General features: G+C 42.6%; 1 protein-coding gene across 1 annotated transcript in view; it reads left to right on the top strand.

Annotated features, from left to right (window-relative positions):
- Positions 1-17,739, top strand: part of btsz (bitesize) — a 42,499-nt gene that overhangs the window by 730 nt on the left and 24,030 nt on the right. The window lies entirely within an intron of this gene.

Below are 17,739 nucleotides of genomic sequence, written 5' to 3'. Positions count from 1 at the left end.
GTTCAAGTTAGATACATTTTCGATTCGAACCTGGCCCTGGTATGACTAATTCTTTGCCACAAAGATTGAAACAATAAAAAAGTGCCTTGTTGTCACTGCAGACTATTACACTAACAGAGAGTGAGAGAAGTTTTCCTGGAAACACTCATCGCCAAGTCAGAAAAGCAGCTTCAAGATAGCTTTGGATTTACTAAAAATAAATAGTTAAGAGCATTTGATAAATGTGTGTACAAAAGTACAATTTTCCTTCGTTTGTAGACACACCTTAAACCCCATTTGTTGACAGATTTCTCGGCAAAACTTTAATAAGAGCTTGTCTCATCCAGAAACTTTTCGCATGACCCCTCCGCACTCGCTCTAAGTGAGATGTACCTCATATCTTTTGGCTGTCAGCAGTCGGATGAGTTTAATTAGCACTTGGCTGCATGGCCGTAATAAATTAAAAAATTCCATGACTTTCGGCTTGACACTGATTTTGTGACTTGCAAATGGCTTTTTTTGTTTATTTATTTTAGTTTCGGAAAAGCATTCCCAAGAACACTGTAACTTTCAGCGTTCGCTTTTGTCTTCTGGCTCGGCGATAAGGTCGAAATGAGCTAAGTTGCGGGCGCTTATCAGATGTACCATAAAACCAAAGCACACTTGCTGAACTTACTTGCTGTGGACAAGATCCAAATATTTGGGCATTATGTCATGTTTACGCCGGAGGATTGGTTTTTAGGAGCTTGACAGCTCCGAGAGATAACAGCGGCACGTTCGGGTGGGTGCATTGACCAGAGTTGTTTGGTTTTTGGTGTGAACTCCGCCGGAGATGCACAAGGTAATTGGAGATTTTCCTTTTGCCTTTGACTTTCTGGGCCATCTCCGGGGCCATGTCTTCCCATTCATTAATCATTCATAAATATTCATTCGGTTGGGGCTCGGTTCGGCCTCGGCACGCCCCTTTTTGTCGGCTCAAACATTTATCATTATCATTTCACCAGCTTCCTTAATTTTCCATCTTGTTTGCTTTTCCTTGCCAGCCGTTGTCGGCGGCCTTTTTCTATTTCCGCTGCAAACATGAAATATCTCTCAGAAGTTGCTTTTCGTATTTGGGCCCAAATATGCATAGAAATTTATTATAATTAATGCAAAAAACGGTGACAGTTATTGAGTTTAATAACGATATTTTTCTTTCATTTCGCACCGTTGTTGCTGTGCTAGCTGTGGTGTTGTGCTATTTTATTTGCATTTTAATCAAATCGTAGGAAAACAGCTGCCACAACAGAAACCTAGAGAGTAGGACCTCGCTTAGTGTGAGACATGGCCGGGTATGGGTTGGACATTTGGTCGGATCAGTGATAAACCCACATCAGAACGGGCCAGCCACCGTCGTAATCTAGCCAGCCACATGCAAATCGGGTTAACTGTAGTTTAACGAGTGCCATCAAAAGCAAGCTAGCTGATGATGAACATCAGATTAAGTGTTGAAAGTTTTGGGAGTGCACGGGAGAAAATATAATCTGCTAATGAAATTCCTGCGGCTACTTACTTTCAGTTTTAATCGCAAGACAGCAAAAGCGAAAAAAAAGCGAAATTGCCCACGATCTTTTCATTATAATTAGCCAGATCCGATGGTGCAATTATCTAGTAGACATGCCAGAATAATTATAGGCAAATTAACGCTCTGCCTTTGGTTACAGAACCAAGCCAAAATTGGCCAAATCACATTAATCAGCGCAATTGAGCCGACCGCCAAACAAAAAGCCAAATAAACAATCCGAACAGAAAAACAAGTCTGTCAATGGTTGCCGGCGACTTTGTTTGTTTTCGCTTGTTTTGTTACCTGACAAATTCAATGGCCAAAACTGCCTGTGAAACATTTTTGTGAATGTGACGGAAAAAATCTGTAAACAAGCGGCAGAATGGGGCTGATTTAATCAGCCACAGCACGTTTATAGAAGTAGGTATTTCGCATATTGATGAATCAGAAGGCGGTCAACGGAAATGCAATCGAGAAGTTGGAGCTATTCAATACACTGCACAGAAGGTGATTCAGATACGTGGGGGTATACCGCCCAAAAGCGTATTTATAGCTACGACCTCCCTCCGGTGACATTTCTCTGCCTTAAAGCGTAACAATTTTGTTTTCGGCCAGTTGCTCCAAAATGGCCTAGAGTGTGAGTTGTTATTGTTATTGCCATATTGTGGTTGGTGGCGTTTTTGTGTGGCATCAGCTGCCTCCAAGGGGCTGCAGTGTGTCGCTGAGACAATTGAAATTCTTATTGAATGGAGCAGCAGCCCATGCCAAGTCAAGCCAAGTGTGGAGCGGTTTATTTTCATTTTGTTTCGCATTGTGTGGCCCGAAACGCAAACGCCAACGGTCAACTGCCAACTGCCAAGTCGAAATGTAAGCCAGCTATAATGGCCATAACAATAGACATAAGCTGACTAAAATTGAATTGTATCTATCCGGTGGACGTGAGTAGCTCTGGCCGGGGCAGCTGGGTTATAGATGAATAAGCTAAAGCTGCTCCTAACAATTTAATTATTGTTTCCCTCACTTGGCGGATATATTAGCCAAGTAAATGGAAAAAAAAAAAAGGTTAAACATTAACAACTGACATTTAATGAATTTGTAAAGTTTTGTCTGACAGAATATCGCTTAAAGGCATGCACTGTTTTCAGTTTCATTAAAAACACATCAATATGTTCATCAGCGATTTAATTTTAATTGTTCTTTAAAGGAGAACCCTCTTCGTTTTTGCATAATTTTATTAATTTAATTCTTGTTTACGGTGACATTCCCTGGGCAGTGTCTGCCGCAGTCGCATATGCTCGCATTGCATTAAAAATAATTGTTTATTTATAGCAGTCGATTGACTCGAAACCAGTTCGATGCACATCGATTAATGCATGGAAAATAAACACACAGACCCAAGACGCATGCAAGCAGCCCAAGGGCCTCAATGTGGAGCCGACAGTAAACTTTATTTACAAATGCTGATATCATCTTTGGATAATTGCACGCAATTTTCACTCGGCGCCCACATGAGAATCTTGAGATGCCAGCAGCTACCTCACAGATACTATATCCGTGGGCTGCATTTTGCGTGGGTCGTGTTTTTAGTTCAAGAGCTGTGAGCTGTTAGCTTTCAGCTGATGACTTTTTATGGATTGAAGTGGCTTTGGTAGATGGCATTTTAAAGCCACAAAAGTAATTTTTATGAGCATCTATTTCCTTCGTTTGTCTTTCGGCACGCCATTAGTATGCGATGCCATTGCATTTTCCGTGTCAAGCATATGCGTATCGCCTGCCAAACAATCCCCGATCCCCCGCTCCGATGCTCACCTGAGCTGCTTCCCCCAAACAACATAACGACGGTGCATTTCCTTCATTTTTCCCTTAGCATTTCCATTTTCCGTTTCCCAGCATGGCAAGCCAATAGCTAACAACAACCCACTTCTTATGCCTTTTATTGCTTTGTTCTCTCTCTGGGTCTTGCATGCAGTCTACTGTCTCTGAGCCTGTCTTTCATTGTTCCCTTTTTTGGTATTCAGCTAGATAGATATATATTTTCACTGAAAAAAATCTTATTGTAAAAGTTTAAGTGAGTCTGGAATATTAAAGGTACAAGACAAGCGAAAGCTAGCATTTTATTAAATAAGAATGCAACCATATTTTTAGAAAAATTTTAGTCCTTCATTACCTTTTTCCTGTGCATAATTTTCTGAGCCAACTTAGAAATGGGGCCCCTCTGATTGCTGTGGCACGCAGCTGGCCCAGAAAAGGTTCCTCCAGATTTGAGTGACCAACGAAGCAGAATCGGCTCAATTACTCAACTTTTGCAGATCTCGTTTCCAATTTCATTGCAATGCAAACACATTTGCAGCCACACGACGACTCTTATTGGGGCGAGTAACGCTCTTCCAGGTGGAAAGGGTGATACACAACTTCACATCACGGCCACGCTGAAGATCTGGCCCCAGAAACTTTTGGCATAAAAACTTTTTCAACCTCCTAGCCCAAAGACCAGAGCCGAAAAAACAAAACAACCTCACACCATCGCCTGGCGGCCAGCTTTAACTTGAAACAGAAACAGCAACTGAGTTGTGGTTGTGCTGGTTGTGAGCCTGTAAATCTACTGTAGTTGCTGGATCTTTGGGCCAAAGCTATTCGCAGAGAAAGTTCGTCAAGAGCCATACAGTACCATGCATACTGTTGCCAAAAAACGGCAAAACCCACAGAGAAGATAAAGTAACTTTGCGAAAATTCTTGTGCCTCTTTTGAGATGCATTATGAAATTAAAGTTGGTCAAAGGAAGACGGCTAATGAATGCTGAAATTGAAAGTAAAAGTGCACTTACGCTCCATATCCGTTCGGGGCGAACCATATTATTGTAAACAAATTTTCCAGCTGCATCTGAGAAGAACCGGTTGTTCGGGTACAAAACCCGACCCGATGCAAAAGCCTGCTCAAAGAATGAGTAAGAAAGTGAATTTCATTTGCAACGCATGCACTTCGTCAACAACAGAGGCAAAGGCAAATGGGACCAGCCCCTGTCTCCAACTGGTTGCCACATACGGTACCTAAAGGGATTCTCTACCTGAAACGAAATTCACTGAAGTAGTTTAATAAAAAATGGTAATTGAAATACTTAGCTTGAACCTTACATTGTTCAGTATTGTGGACCATTAACTTATTTTGCGTTTGGCAGATAAGATCATCTTTCCAATTAGCTCCGATATCTATTCACTTAGTTCCTGGTACTTGGGTCATTACAAATTACTCTTCGAACCTCAATTCTCGGTAGCAAAAGTAGCTTTCAGCCACATTCTGGACTCTGCATACTTCAAACCAAACAAGAAACAGACCATCTGAGCTCTGAAACATGCACTCGAATGTGGGCCGCCAGAGGTTTTGTGGACTTCCAGTGGATTAGCATATTTGAGTGGGTTCTGGGCCATAGTGGGGCATGCGATATCTCTGCATGGCCACATTGGGGGACCTAACCCTACACACACCCGACGGGGGGCCAACTTAATGGGGATGTGTGCATCAAAGTAGCTCTCAAGTGCCTTTCCCGGGCGGCAAGCAAAGTCAGGGCCTTGACTATTGGCTCTGCCCGGATGTACTTTTGAATTTACATTTAAATTTGTATTTCAAACCGCAGTCCAGCTAAACGATTGAACATTAAAGATGTTTCTCTACTCAATAAAGAGGTGTTTGAAATTAAAATGGAAATGGTTGGTGTAGGCTAGACACTAACAATTAAGCAAATGGAAAATTACAATAAGTTTTAGCTCTAAAGTAATCTAGATTGTTGGGTTGCTTCTGTTATACCGCCATTTCCTCGTTATTCAATAGACTAACAAGAACGATCTGTCAACATTCTTTAAAGTCTTGCTTCCATAATTTATATATAGTTATCTAACTGCTGAACGCTGGTTAAATGCTGCCCTGTCATCGTCGTCATCATTATCGTAATCATTGTTGGCAGAAAAGAGCAACAGCTCCGCGTGCTCCGTGGCTCTGCGGCTCTCGGTATTGGCCAGTCCATTTAGACCATCAGTCACTGTCCGAGACAGAAGCTTTTTGCTGAAGTCGGAGGATGTCGAGGAGCTGTGGCAGCAGCTGCAGCTACCGAAGCCGAAGCCACCGAGGCACTTTCCTCCTACCATTTGTTGCTGTCCATAGTTTTTTTTGTAACCTTTCCATTTTACAACTGTCAACTGTGCAGCGAATGCGATTTGCCAGCGGTTTGTTTTATTTGTCCGCCACATTTACTTTATGTTTCTCCTTTTCCCAAGTGTCGTAATTACGCGTAAAGTTTTGTGCCTGCATTCGAAATTGTACGCAATTTTCCCAAAACTGTCAACGCATGACTCTGGCTATAATGTATGTACAATATGTATGTTTAAAAAATGTGAGTTTGTTGTCGCGGCTAATGTTGCATTCGCTTTTTGTCTGCCCTGGCCCCTAAACGATTGGACCCATCTGGCATTACATGATGGGCTGGTCATTATTGTTCACATTTTATTGGATGCTGGTCGGGGGCAATGGAAAGTTGTGGTGTCCGTCCCTATGAGACAGCAGAAATGGTCGAACACTGTTGGTTACCTTAATTGATTTAATAAGTATATCTGCCACTCGCACGGAAGTTCGGCATTAGGCCTTTAGCTGGGTCATCGTCAATTAATAAAGCCAGCCCGAAGAGAAGCTTGAAGAGAAACTTGGTTCAACGAACTGTCTGGGTGTTCCTATGATATTTAATATTTAAAGTGTTGAATGTCTTCAATGCAAATGCTATCACCGAATCCGATGCACCTCCATTCACAAGCAAAGAGCCAGCCTTTCACGATGAGCTGACCCGGAATGCCCACCAAGAAGCACCCGATTCAGCGAGCAGACAATAGAAACGCTCTTGGATTGCCAGGCACCGAATACCCGGGCTCTCGTGTTCCATTGGGAAACCTCACAAATGTAACTTGACCTCCTGTGTGCGAAACCCCCCTTCGTTCGTGCAAGTGATTTTATTATATTTATATTTCCACACTTTGGCTTTGACTCGATTTAAGATAGAAACTTGGCGGTAACTTTTGACGGGGCCAATCAATATATTTGCAAAAATGCTGCCGGTGGCTGGGAATAGAAACGCAGCCAGGCAGCAATATAGAAAAACTTTTAGCTGCAAGTGGCAGTGGCAGTTTGCTACGGGCAAAGTTTCAAGTGCAATTTTCATATAATTTCTATGCAAACGCTCCGAAGGCTCACAAAGGTCAGGACCTGAGGTCTATTTTTTTTCTATTGAAAAGGAAAATATCAGTTTATGCCAAACGATGTAACATTTAACGAGTTTTATTTTATAGCTGCTTCTGACAAGCAGGATTTTATTACATTCTAGAATATACACGTGTTGTGGTTTTTGCATTTGTTTAGTTAATTGAAAACGAAGGGATATTTGTGTCAAAGGAAAGGGGGTCATAGGAAGCAAGTGAAAAGGGAAATCAAAACCCTAAAAGAATTATGTTGTACTCCTAGGGATTTATTTAAAATCAATTTATTATAGTTACTGCTTCGTATTTGATTTATTTGTGACTTGAATTTCAAAGGGAAAATCTGTTCTGGTCGTTACAACATTTGTAAACCAAAAAAAATACTTTGTGGGATACTAAAATTTGGTTAAATGATTATATTTGTATGCTAACGTTATGCTTCTGTGCTTGTTTCTGGTTCAGGACACAGAACGAATTTTAATTAAATTGCGTTTATAAATAATGGCTCTTCGGCTGGCCTTCCGCCAAATTGAGTTACATAATTATGCGTCGAATGGCTGGGGAAGTGGCCAAAACCATGGCAGTTCACAAAAAGGCCAACCAACCACGGAAATCAGTCAAACCCGAAAACAACGATGCCGACATGAGCTGGCAAGGACGCGGCGGGAAAATGGTTCACCGATGGGTAACATTTCACCGATATCAAAGCCTCGTCGCTTACACACTTAATCGAATTTAGCGACAATTTCACCGGGTTTCCATTAGCCGGTTGTAATGGATGATTTTTCAATTACCGGTCGCCCTGCCGCCGGCCGGCTTTGCCCCCATTCGCCCTTTTTGGCCTCTTGTGTTTCGGGGGCCACACGGCGTATGAGTAATGCCAATGGAAACAAGCAAATGTGATGCCAATCGCACGCACATTCGTCATCCGCATGCCGAAGATCTCTTCGCAGCCCGTCCCGCAAAATGCAAATTGATGTGTTGGTGGCAATGCCAGGGTTTTTGTTTCCTTGTGGCTTTTGGCCAAATTGCTCGCTTTCTTTGTTGCCGGAAGCGTTTATGTTGTTGCTGCGTTTGATGCCGCTCCATCGAGCTGAACAGCAACATTTTGGCATTTCCGAATGGCAAATAAAATTGATACACTTTCATTGTGGTCGCGCGTGTGGAATGTGGATATTAGTGCACTCGAAGAAAGATAAGCAAGATGTTTAAAGTTCAAAATTAAAGTAAAGGGAGGTTTTTTGATAAATGGACAATCTTACTGTGGGTTTTTAGTGCATAAGATTAGATTTGTGTTTTATAATACTTTCTTATTTTTAATTTTAAAGAAAACTTTAACTTTTTTTTAAGAAGTTGTCATAAAAAGATTTGTAGAATTCCCCTCGTAACATCTGTCTGATTTAAGCTCTTCCCTCACAAAAGATTCTATAAAACGTGTAACATTTCCATGAAAGAAATTGTGTTACATTTTTCCCCAAGTGATTGTGGTGGACTGATTGCTAGCTGGCTGGCTTGAATGTTGCGTTTGTCATTTCCATCACAATCAATTTTTAATGCTCGCCGCCCAGCATTCAGCTGTCACCCACCGGGTGGTTGGTGCGGACTCCGGAGATCACAAACCCGAGCACGTTTCTCGGTCCCACATACGTAGAGCCGCATGGGGCAACGATTTGCCTGTTGCACCGACTCCGTTGGCCTTTGGCATCCGCGGGGCAATCACATATTCTGGCATTTCAAACTGCCTTTGACACAGGCAGGTCGATTCGCTTTCAACTGGTTCTCAGAACAGTCTGTTGTCAGATTGGAGATTGGGGGCCTCAACAGGTGCAATTTGGAACTCAATTATGGCCGACAAGCATCGGGTAATTAGCTGTAGCTATCTGGAGTGACATCCTTCTAATGAAGTGCAGCTCGATTGAAAATGTCAGAACGGAAATTAGACCTGCCTTCAGGGTTCTTGTTCGTAACTGGACAAGGAAAATTGGTTTTCCATGAATTTAAAAGTCCTGGCTGCCACAAATTCGTGCTCGATGGACTTCCTGACAGCTCGTGCAGAAACAATATATTCTTCTGCCCTGCCAAAGTGACTGACTGCTTAAATTAATTCTCTAGTTAAATATGAAAAATCAATTTCGGCCTCAGGCGACATTTTTACAAAACCAAACCTCTATAGGTGTAGGCCATCGAAGGTTGCATGTAAAAATGTGTCAAAATAAAATGGCATAGATTGGCTGAGTGGATCGGTGGCATGGCCAATGTTGGCTGCACATAACTTTCCACTTAAATGCAGCTGTTGATTGACACATGGCTGAAATTGAATTAAGTTGGTTGTCATAAATTTTATAGCCAACCGAAGTGGAGACATAAACCAAAACGAAACGAACACAATCGACAATGGCATGCGGCTTGTTTTTGCCGCATGGAGTGCGCCACATGTGCAGAATTAACAGTCAAATGCTCGAGGGATATATGAACCAATATATATATATAAACATATATGTATATATAATCGCCCACCCAAACCACCAAGCCACAGACGGAGTCTGCCGGATTTAGAGTGCGGCTTGGATTAAAAAGTGCAAAGAGGTCTTGTGTTCGGTTTTGGTTTCGGTAACTAACGACCCAAATTGAAATTTATGAGTGTGAGCTTTACTTCCCTTCTGGCCGGGCACAAGAAATAAATTTCCAAGTGTGCACTTTATTATGGAAGTAAACAAGCACTTTTTGGCCAAGTAATGTTAATGGCTGCGAATGTTGGACTTTATAAGCTTTTGATTAAATTATTGCAATGGTTTTAAGATCATAAATTCAATTTTTAGTTCGATTACCTACCCAACCGAAAGGTAAACAGATTATGTGTGCCACTTACCCTCAATGACTTGCCTAATTAAGTCCCTTCATAGTCAAGTCCTTGTATTTGATTAGTATGATTTTCAGTATCGCTTATGTTTGCATTAGCAATCGAATAAACAGACAAATTATATTCTGTCGGCTGATAACTTTTGGCCCACTAATTTGATAAAAAGCGTAAAAATGTAAATCCATTTACCTTGTGCCATAAATCATCCAGACATTACATAATTAAACGGAATTGTTGGCTAGTTAGCGTGTGCCGCCGCCTTCAATTACTTAAAATTCTGAATGGCCGGGCTATGAATTGAACATTGTCACGCTCGGCCGTTTCCTCTGGCCACAGAACGGAATGGATCGGAATGGAAACGGAAGGCGGCCGGCTGGACGGCCAGTCAAGTGCCAGGCAACGGCACTTGCTTTTGGGCCAAATTTGTGCGACGGCACCGGGCTTTCGGCCATAAGTCAACAACCTTTTTGGCAGTCAGCCAATTTACGCACGTACAATTTGTCGTCGACGGCACGTAGCACTCCATGTCGAAGTCGAAGTAGAAGTCGATGGCGATGGCGATGGCGACGGCGAGCCAACTTTATTTACGGTTAGCTGTTGACTTGGTCTACAGTTTGAGCGGCAACTTTGGGTGGGCGGGCTAGGTTCTGGGCCGGCAAAAGGTCAGACACCGTGACCAAGTTCGCCAGGGGTTTGATACTGTGAATGATAGACCACTTCAGACGGCTTAAGTCGCACTCACAAGGCAAATTATCTGAATCTATTGGCCCTGTCAAGATTGCTCATATTACAAGCTAACAAGTTTTGGCAAACAGTACAAGTACTTAAGGTGGAAAATGAATTTTTAAAGTGTGATGTTTAAACACTAAGAATTTTATGCTAAAGAAACCTGCAGTACCTATTTCCATTTTGAAATAAAAGTCTCTTTTTATATTTCAATTATTTTCTTAGTTTTATTGCTTTAAAGTTTTTTTTCATAATAACAAACATAATAACAAGACTCCTTTTAGGGAACTATTTTGGGAACTTTTACAGTCTGTTTTCTTTTATTTTTTACTCCACCAGGCAAAAGCATTTCAGCTGGCCAGTTCTGGCATTTCTATGCCCAGACCTGACTTCCACAGGCTCATTACATATTTTTATTTATATTTATTTTTGTGCAGACGCCGGCCATAAATTTATAATTTTATACACGAAGAAACAAATTTTCCGAAGCTCTCGTCCGGAAAATGCGCCCGGGTCGCAGTCGCAGCTTCATTTGACTAAGTGTTTAGCAATTTTGTTTCGTTTTTCGCATTTCAGCTTGTTCCTCCAGAACTTGGCTTTTTTGTGTACCGTTATTTTATTTTTTTTTGGCAAAAAAGAGCCGGGACCCTTTTTTTATCTTGTTTGGTTTTTTGGTTATGCTCCCCAACCGAGGCGTTTCTTTTTAATGTTTTCATAACTTTTGGCGCGCCTGTCAATAAGTTGAATTCTTGGAAACAAACTCGAAACTTAAGTCAAGTTACGTGACTCTCATGTCAATGCCTCCTCGACATCCTTTCAGCGGTTCCGATTTGAATATTAACACACTGCCTCCGGTACCCTGGGCCGGGTTCGATAAAATATTTCCCAGGCACCACAAGTTGACACACACAGCACACATATACCAGATCCTAGCTAACTGTCCTGCAGCTAGGTGGCCAGTGCTCCTTGCTTCGGCTTTTTTCCTCGCCCAGGGACCCAGTCCAGTTACCTGGTATTGATTTTGTTTAGTTTACATGTGGGACTTATCAAATATTAATCACGAAATATGGCCAACAATGTTGGCTTTCATTTTTCCAGCTTTTCTGTTGTTGTTTTCGCACATGCGCCAAAAAACGAAAAAAAATACCTCAATTCAACACCCCGAGCAGCAGAGGCGGAGAGGCCATAAATGAAAATATTGAAATTCGTTGTACACGCGTCGGCTGTCATAGAGCATTATCTGGTATTCAGGACATGCGACATGCATAGCATGTACTACGTTCCAGGGGGATAGCCTGAGCCGTACAGGACACACGCATATAGATTGAATTTAATCTCCAGCGCACAATTTAGCCGGCTGTGGCTTGATTGCTTATTGAAAAAGAAATCGTGTTTCATATACGAACGCCTGCTATATCAGTCCCCGGTTCTCGATGATTGATGGTTGCATTTCATTAGGATAATGAGCGGTCAGCTGGTCAGTCAACTCGGGGGACAGCAGATTGTTCAAATATCAGTTACCGACTGCAAATAGGTCACCTTTGATTGAGATTTCAATCGTATCGGGTTTCTAAAGGGGTGTACCCTTTTTTATGCAAACAATGAACCAAGTGAAACTGATACTTTAAGTTTAAAGCTTTTCCTTTTATAGCACAAATATATACATAAATTTTTATGACAAGTCTAGGAATTTTAACTGCTTCCGACCTTACTCACTTCGGTGCTATTCAATAAATCTTTTCATGGCCATCTGGGGATCCCTTCGTCATAATTTGAATCTAAATTATGCGTTTGCCCCAAACCATTGAGGACAATGGCAATGGTCCGGCCAATTAGGCACCCCTAATGTCAATTAAAAAAGCGTTTTCCTTTTTTTGGGGTTTTTGCAAAAAGGGCGCACTTGCTGGAAAGTTAATGCAAATAAAAACGGGCAAGCAAACAAGCCAAAACGGAGTGGCAGACAATGGTCAACGGAGAGTGAAGACCAAGAATAACAACAGTGAACGGCAAAAGCAACAATGGCCGGCAATCGCGGCAACGATGACAACGTCGACAGGCGATGCGTCGATTAACTGTTATTTAACCGGTGCTTAAAATGGCAGCCGTGCGATTTCCGGTGAGCCTTTCGCCCATCCTACCCAAGCCTCTGCCCTTCTAACACACACACACCCTCTGGTACGCAGTTTTCCTCTTCAATTGGTGTTTTTGTTGTTCATCGTTGAGCGGGCAGGAAAGTAAATGAAAGTACAAATTGACGATTTGTTTGATTTGGCGTCGAAGCAAATCTCAGGCAACAGGCATCGGGCAACTGGCAGCAAGCAGCTAAAAGCCAACAACGGACATCGGACAGCGAACAGTCAACGGCGGACAACGGATGGCGCACAGCGGAGAGACCAAAGGCCCCAAAAGACTTTTGGCTATAATTTAACGCACGAATGGCTCAGTTAAGCGCTGTAAAAAGAGGCAACAACAACAAAGCCAACTGCTGTGAAAACAACTCGAACATCATTTCGAGGCCCAGTCCCCTCTAAGCCCTTAACACAAAACTTTTTCATTCTCTTCCGACTGGGGCTTTTTCAATTTCATTGGGCTGGCCGCAGATCCGTTCTGTGTTATGTTCTTACTCCGTTTATTAAGTAATAAATGTTTGGCAATTTCAGTGCCATTACAAAAGTGGATTTCTCGAGCTTTGCTAAAAATTTGGCAATAAATCTCGCCAAGAGCAGGTGTTTTCGCTTATCCCCCCTTCGTGAGAAGCCAACGCAAAAAAAGTGACACAGTTTTCTAGTTGGTCGTTTTGCAATCGTCGTTTTTGGCGGCTGTCAGAGATGTGACAAATGTAACAACCTTGCAGCAATGTCAGTCTGACCCAGCGGGCAGGAAAACTCAGCTCAAGTTGGCCCTTTCATCTTACGGTCTATTTGTGTATCGTCTGTGGCCGTGAGCTATTTTTTGCGCGGGCACATGACAGCTTTATCTTGGAGCCCTCGGTTTTATTGTTTTTTTGTGTCGGCAACTGCGTGCAAAATGCGAGGCAATCAAAATTTGTTATGCCGCGAAATTTATGCTCGAACCGGGCGAGAGGTCTTTAAGCGATGGGTTTTCTAAATTATGCAGAATTTCCGAAGGTGGAATAATCTTGTGGCAACTCCCGCGAATACTTCAGGTTGCAGCACACCTGGCGTATACGTGATGCAGCGCATGAACGTTGCGTATACGACGCGTGGTATGCCAGAAAATGTTTTCCGACACTTAACAAATTTCTTGATAACTTTATCAACAATTTACACCAGCAAACAATTATTATTTTCTTATTGGCTTAATTATGAGCAAAGGGTTGCCTTTGGTGCTCACGACTATCAGTCATCTGAGGAATGGCCACTTAAGCCTTGGCGAGGACAATGCCTTATGGGCCATAAGCTAATGTAAGCCCCTGGGCGTGGGGCCAACTGACAAAAAAGGAAGAGGGCCATTAATTCCCAGACAACGCCAGAGCAGAGATACAAAGTTCTGCATATGCCTTGGTCTGACAATGTCCTCGTGTGCTGGGACAACCCTTAAAGCAACTTCAGATCTCCGGCTCCCCGATATATAATTATGCAAATGCCCGATCCCAGCTGAGGGCTAAGAGAACCCAACCCTTGTCTGTCCTTTAGCCCGGCTATCGGTGTCAAATCGAAGTTTAACAGCAGGAGAGAGAAGCTGTTGTGTGTTTGTAAGCACAGGATAAATACACTACCTTTCCTGTTGAAAGTAATAAGTTTTTGGGATGTCGATATTTTCTAAGTAAAAAACTATCATTAATTTATTTAAAATATTTATTATACTCGTATTTATCCTCTATTAAAATACACTGTATAAGTGCCATCGACTTCCGTCGGTAACCACACCAATGTTACGAACCATTTAATAATGTTTATGTATCCGTTGCGAGGTCCTCGACTCGACAACCCTTGGCCACTCACGTTGCAAGAAAAAAGGCAAACGGCATCAACGTTTATTTAGGTTTATGGTCCTGGGCTTAATACAGCACGTGGGCCACGAGTGCTTTAAATTCAGCCAAAATTGGCATTTAATTTGATTTGCTCACGAGTGCGGTTCACCGACACCGCGTCATGCCGGGCCGGGCTTTGGCCAAAAACAAATGTCAACCGGTATTTAAAAAGCAACTGCATGAGTGCAAAATGCTGCTCTAGTGGAAAACAAACTAAAGCCGCTGCCTGGTTGCGTGTTCCGGTCGACTTCATCGTTTTAGACTCCTCCTCCTGCCTGGTTCCTGCGAGTGGCCACATTTAAAATTAATTAAAACTAATAACATTTTGAAGCACTTAGTTCCACACTCGCGCACACCCGAGTCTGCACACGCACACACATGCTCACGAGCCACTCCAGTGACGCCATTTTGTCGTGGATTGCATAATTAAAAGGCTCGCAAATGGCTGGCCATTTCCGGTGCTCAGCCGGCCGTAAGTTGTGCTTTAATTTAAAGCAGCCGCGATACATTTTCAAATGTCCACCGGCGGCGTTGCCATATTCTGTATCTGCCTCCTGCCCCACCAGCAGCGCCCTCTCAAGTTTTGCCTCGCAACGCTGTCAAAAAGTTTTAATTTGAAACGGAAACGCGAGACTCGAGGCAAGCCGGCTAGCTGGCAAGCTGGCCATTGCCGTAGCTACTGGTCATTGTCCTTGCAGCAGTCTGATTCCAGCCCCCAGCATCCTGCCACCTCATTTCAGACGTACTGACACTCCCACCCCGCGGCAAATCACATTTAACGTGGTAATTATTTATATTCGCGTTCTCTGGCACATCATCGCCAGCATTTTGGCGTCATTAAAATCGTAAATCTAATGGCCAAGCCGGTCCTGTCAACGCCCAGTCGCGTTGTCGGTGGTCACAAATAATTTGAATTATGGCATATTCTGTACGCAAACTCTATTGGGAATGGGGAGAATAATTTCTCTAGTGGATTCTCTGTCAGCGCCAAAGCTTGTTGGAATTCCTGAAATGAAAAATTTCCATGCGTAAGTTGTGCTATTTTTAGACACTTTGTAGTTGTAAAATATAAATAGCTAAAATATTTGAATGGGTTTAGTGGGCAGAAATTGAAATAAAAAAACTATTCTGTCAGAATATCAGATATTTACATAAATGAATTTTATTTGAAAAGTCTAGATTTATATTTTTATGCGCAATTGACCTTTGTTCTTCCAATTAAATTGGATTGAGTAATCACGCTGTGTTGGGCCATTGCTATTGCCGAATGGATCTTTGGCATTTAGACTTGCCCCAATTGCATTGGCCGATATAAGCCCCCAAAAAAAAGCGAATTATTTACCTGTTTTTCATTTTTTTTTGCTCCTACTACAGGTTCTGCTTTTGCTGCCCCATGGCAACATCAAAGCAGGACCAACCAAGGCAATGTTATCTCTTCTTTGATACCTAATAAGCCATCGCTGGGCGGTTGGCTGCTGAAGCAGGTGTTCGATCTGCTCGAAAGGTCACACGCCCAAACGAAAACCTTCACCCAGAAGCCTACACACCCAGTCCCGGGACCCAGGACGCAGCTGATTTACATCAGTTTAATTAGTTGCTTATTTGCATAAGCCCTGCGAGTGGGAGACCGGGATGGCTGGACAATCAGAAACATGCGTAACATTATTTGTTTAGGCAGTGTTAGGGTTTTTAATCATATTCTTACCAAAAACTGTTCCGCCACACAACAAAGGCCGTCGCCTAATCCAGGTCTTTGCACCGTTTTCATGGTCACTGTGAATTTATGGCCATTAGGTTTAGCACTTTTTGGCAGCCCATTGTTGCCCATCTCCAGCTCCTGCCATCTAAAGCTCCCGCTGCTGTTCCTACTCCTGATCCAGCTCCTGCTGTGGCACTGCCCTAATGGCTTATTATGATTATTAATTCATAACGCAGCCATGCTAGTCGTGTAGCAACAACCAGTAAAACAACTATAACTACAACAGCACTTTAACACACGACACAGCAGCATAGCGACAGCAAACACTTGTTTGGCCACAGCCTCTGACTCACATCCGCATTGGGCAAAAATGCGATCCTGGCATGCTACTATGATGGAAAATTAAACATGAGCACGGATACACAATAAAAACAAAGATAAAGTTTGCTTAAAAAATAAAAAGAACCTTCTTAAACTAAAAATTCATAATGAATATAAATAGTAAAAGGAATACTATTGAAGCTATGGGGTTTTCAAAGTAAGAATCAGTGTTTCTTCCTCTAAGAAGGTTAACTTCCTATTTTTAAATTGAATAAAATAAACATTCTTTTTATTGTGCAACATTAAACACATCACTTTGAATCAAAGGCCTTTGAAATGAAGTGTAAATTTACTTTTATGCGTGGGCGCCTTTTTTTCAGTGTGGGCTGAATGTGGATTTTTGGCGGATGGGTGGACCATCGGACGATGGGAGCGGGCTTTGTGCGTTAACCAGGCCAATAAAACATGTCCCTGGCTGTGTGGCTGTGGTCCGGGTTCCGTGGTTTGTTCAGCACCACGGCCATGCTGTGTGTATGTTTTGGCTCCCGAGAGTATGCAACAGTTTTGGCCCCAGTCTCGGTTTCCGTTTTCTGGCTTTTTTGATGGCCGCTCGTCTAGGCACTTTTAGCGTCGCACTCGTTTGTTGATTTTGTGGCGCTAATAAAGCATACACGCACTCCAATCCCGATGCTCGGCTTAAGATAAAATTATAATTAAAAAAATGGCTGTTCTCGGTGGTGGTGGCAACACATTTTTCACAGAAACCAAAGTCCTGTTCGGATTTTTATGCGCTCTGCGTGACTCCTTCACTGACACATCATCACACTTGCCACCCCGACCACCACGTGGTATTTACATACGCATCCATGTGCTCTGCTGGGCCTTCTGTTTGTTTTATGTGTCAGCAGCTCGGCCGTGTTTTATGGCTCTCGCCTGCCAGCTGTGCGTTAATATTAAGCAGGCAGCCCAAGGACAAACTCCAGCGGAGCCCGGCTATCCAAAAAGCCCCTATATCCCCAAAGTCCCGGACATGGTGGGGCCTCTAACTTAATTTGCTAACCGGGCATCGACTTACGTTTGATTGTCAATTTAATTAGAATGCCCAGTTTTACGTAACACGTACGCCATTTGCATAATTTACTCGCAGTTTGAGGTTCGTGGATGCGACATTTAATTAGAACGGCTTTGTCCAATTCAAAATTGATCGAATTAATAAAGACGAAGCGTGCCGGCTGTCAAATACAATTGTACTAGCGGTTAAGGGGCTTAAGACGGGGGAAACAATGATTTATGGAAAATATTAAATATATTTAAGATACTCGAAATGGGCACTCTTTCAATCCACTTGTTAAACAACCACAAAATAATGTACATTCATGTTTT

The sequence above is a fragment of the Drosophila bipectinata genome, chromosome 3R (genome assembly GCF_030179905.1).
Source record: "Drosophila bipectinata strain 14024-0381.07 chromosome 3R, DbipHiC1v2, whole genome shotgun sequence".
In the NCBI taxonomy this organism is placed as follows: Eukaryota; Metazoa; Arthropoda; class Insecta; order Diptera; family Drosophilidae; genus Drosophila; species Drosophila bipectinata.
The sequence above is the reverse complement of the archived record's forward strand: the minus strand, read 5'-3'. Positions and strand labels throughout refer to the sequence as shown.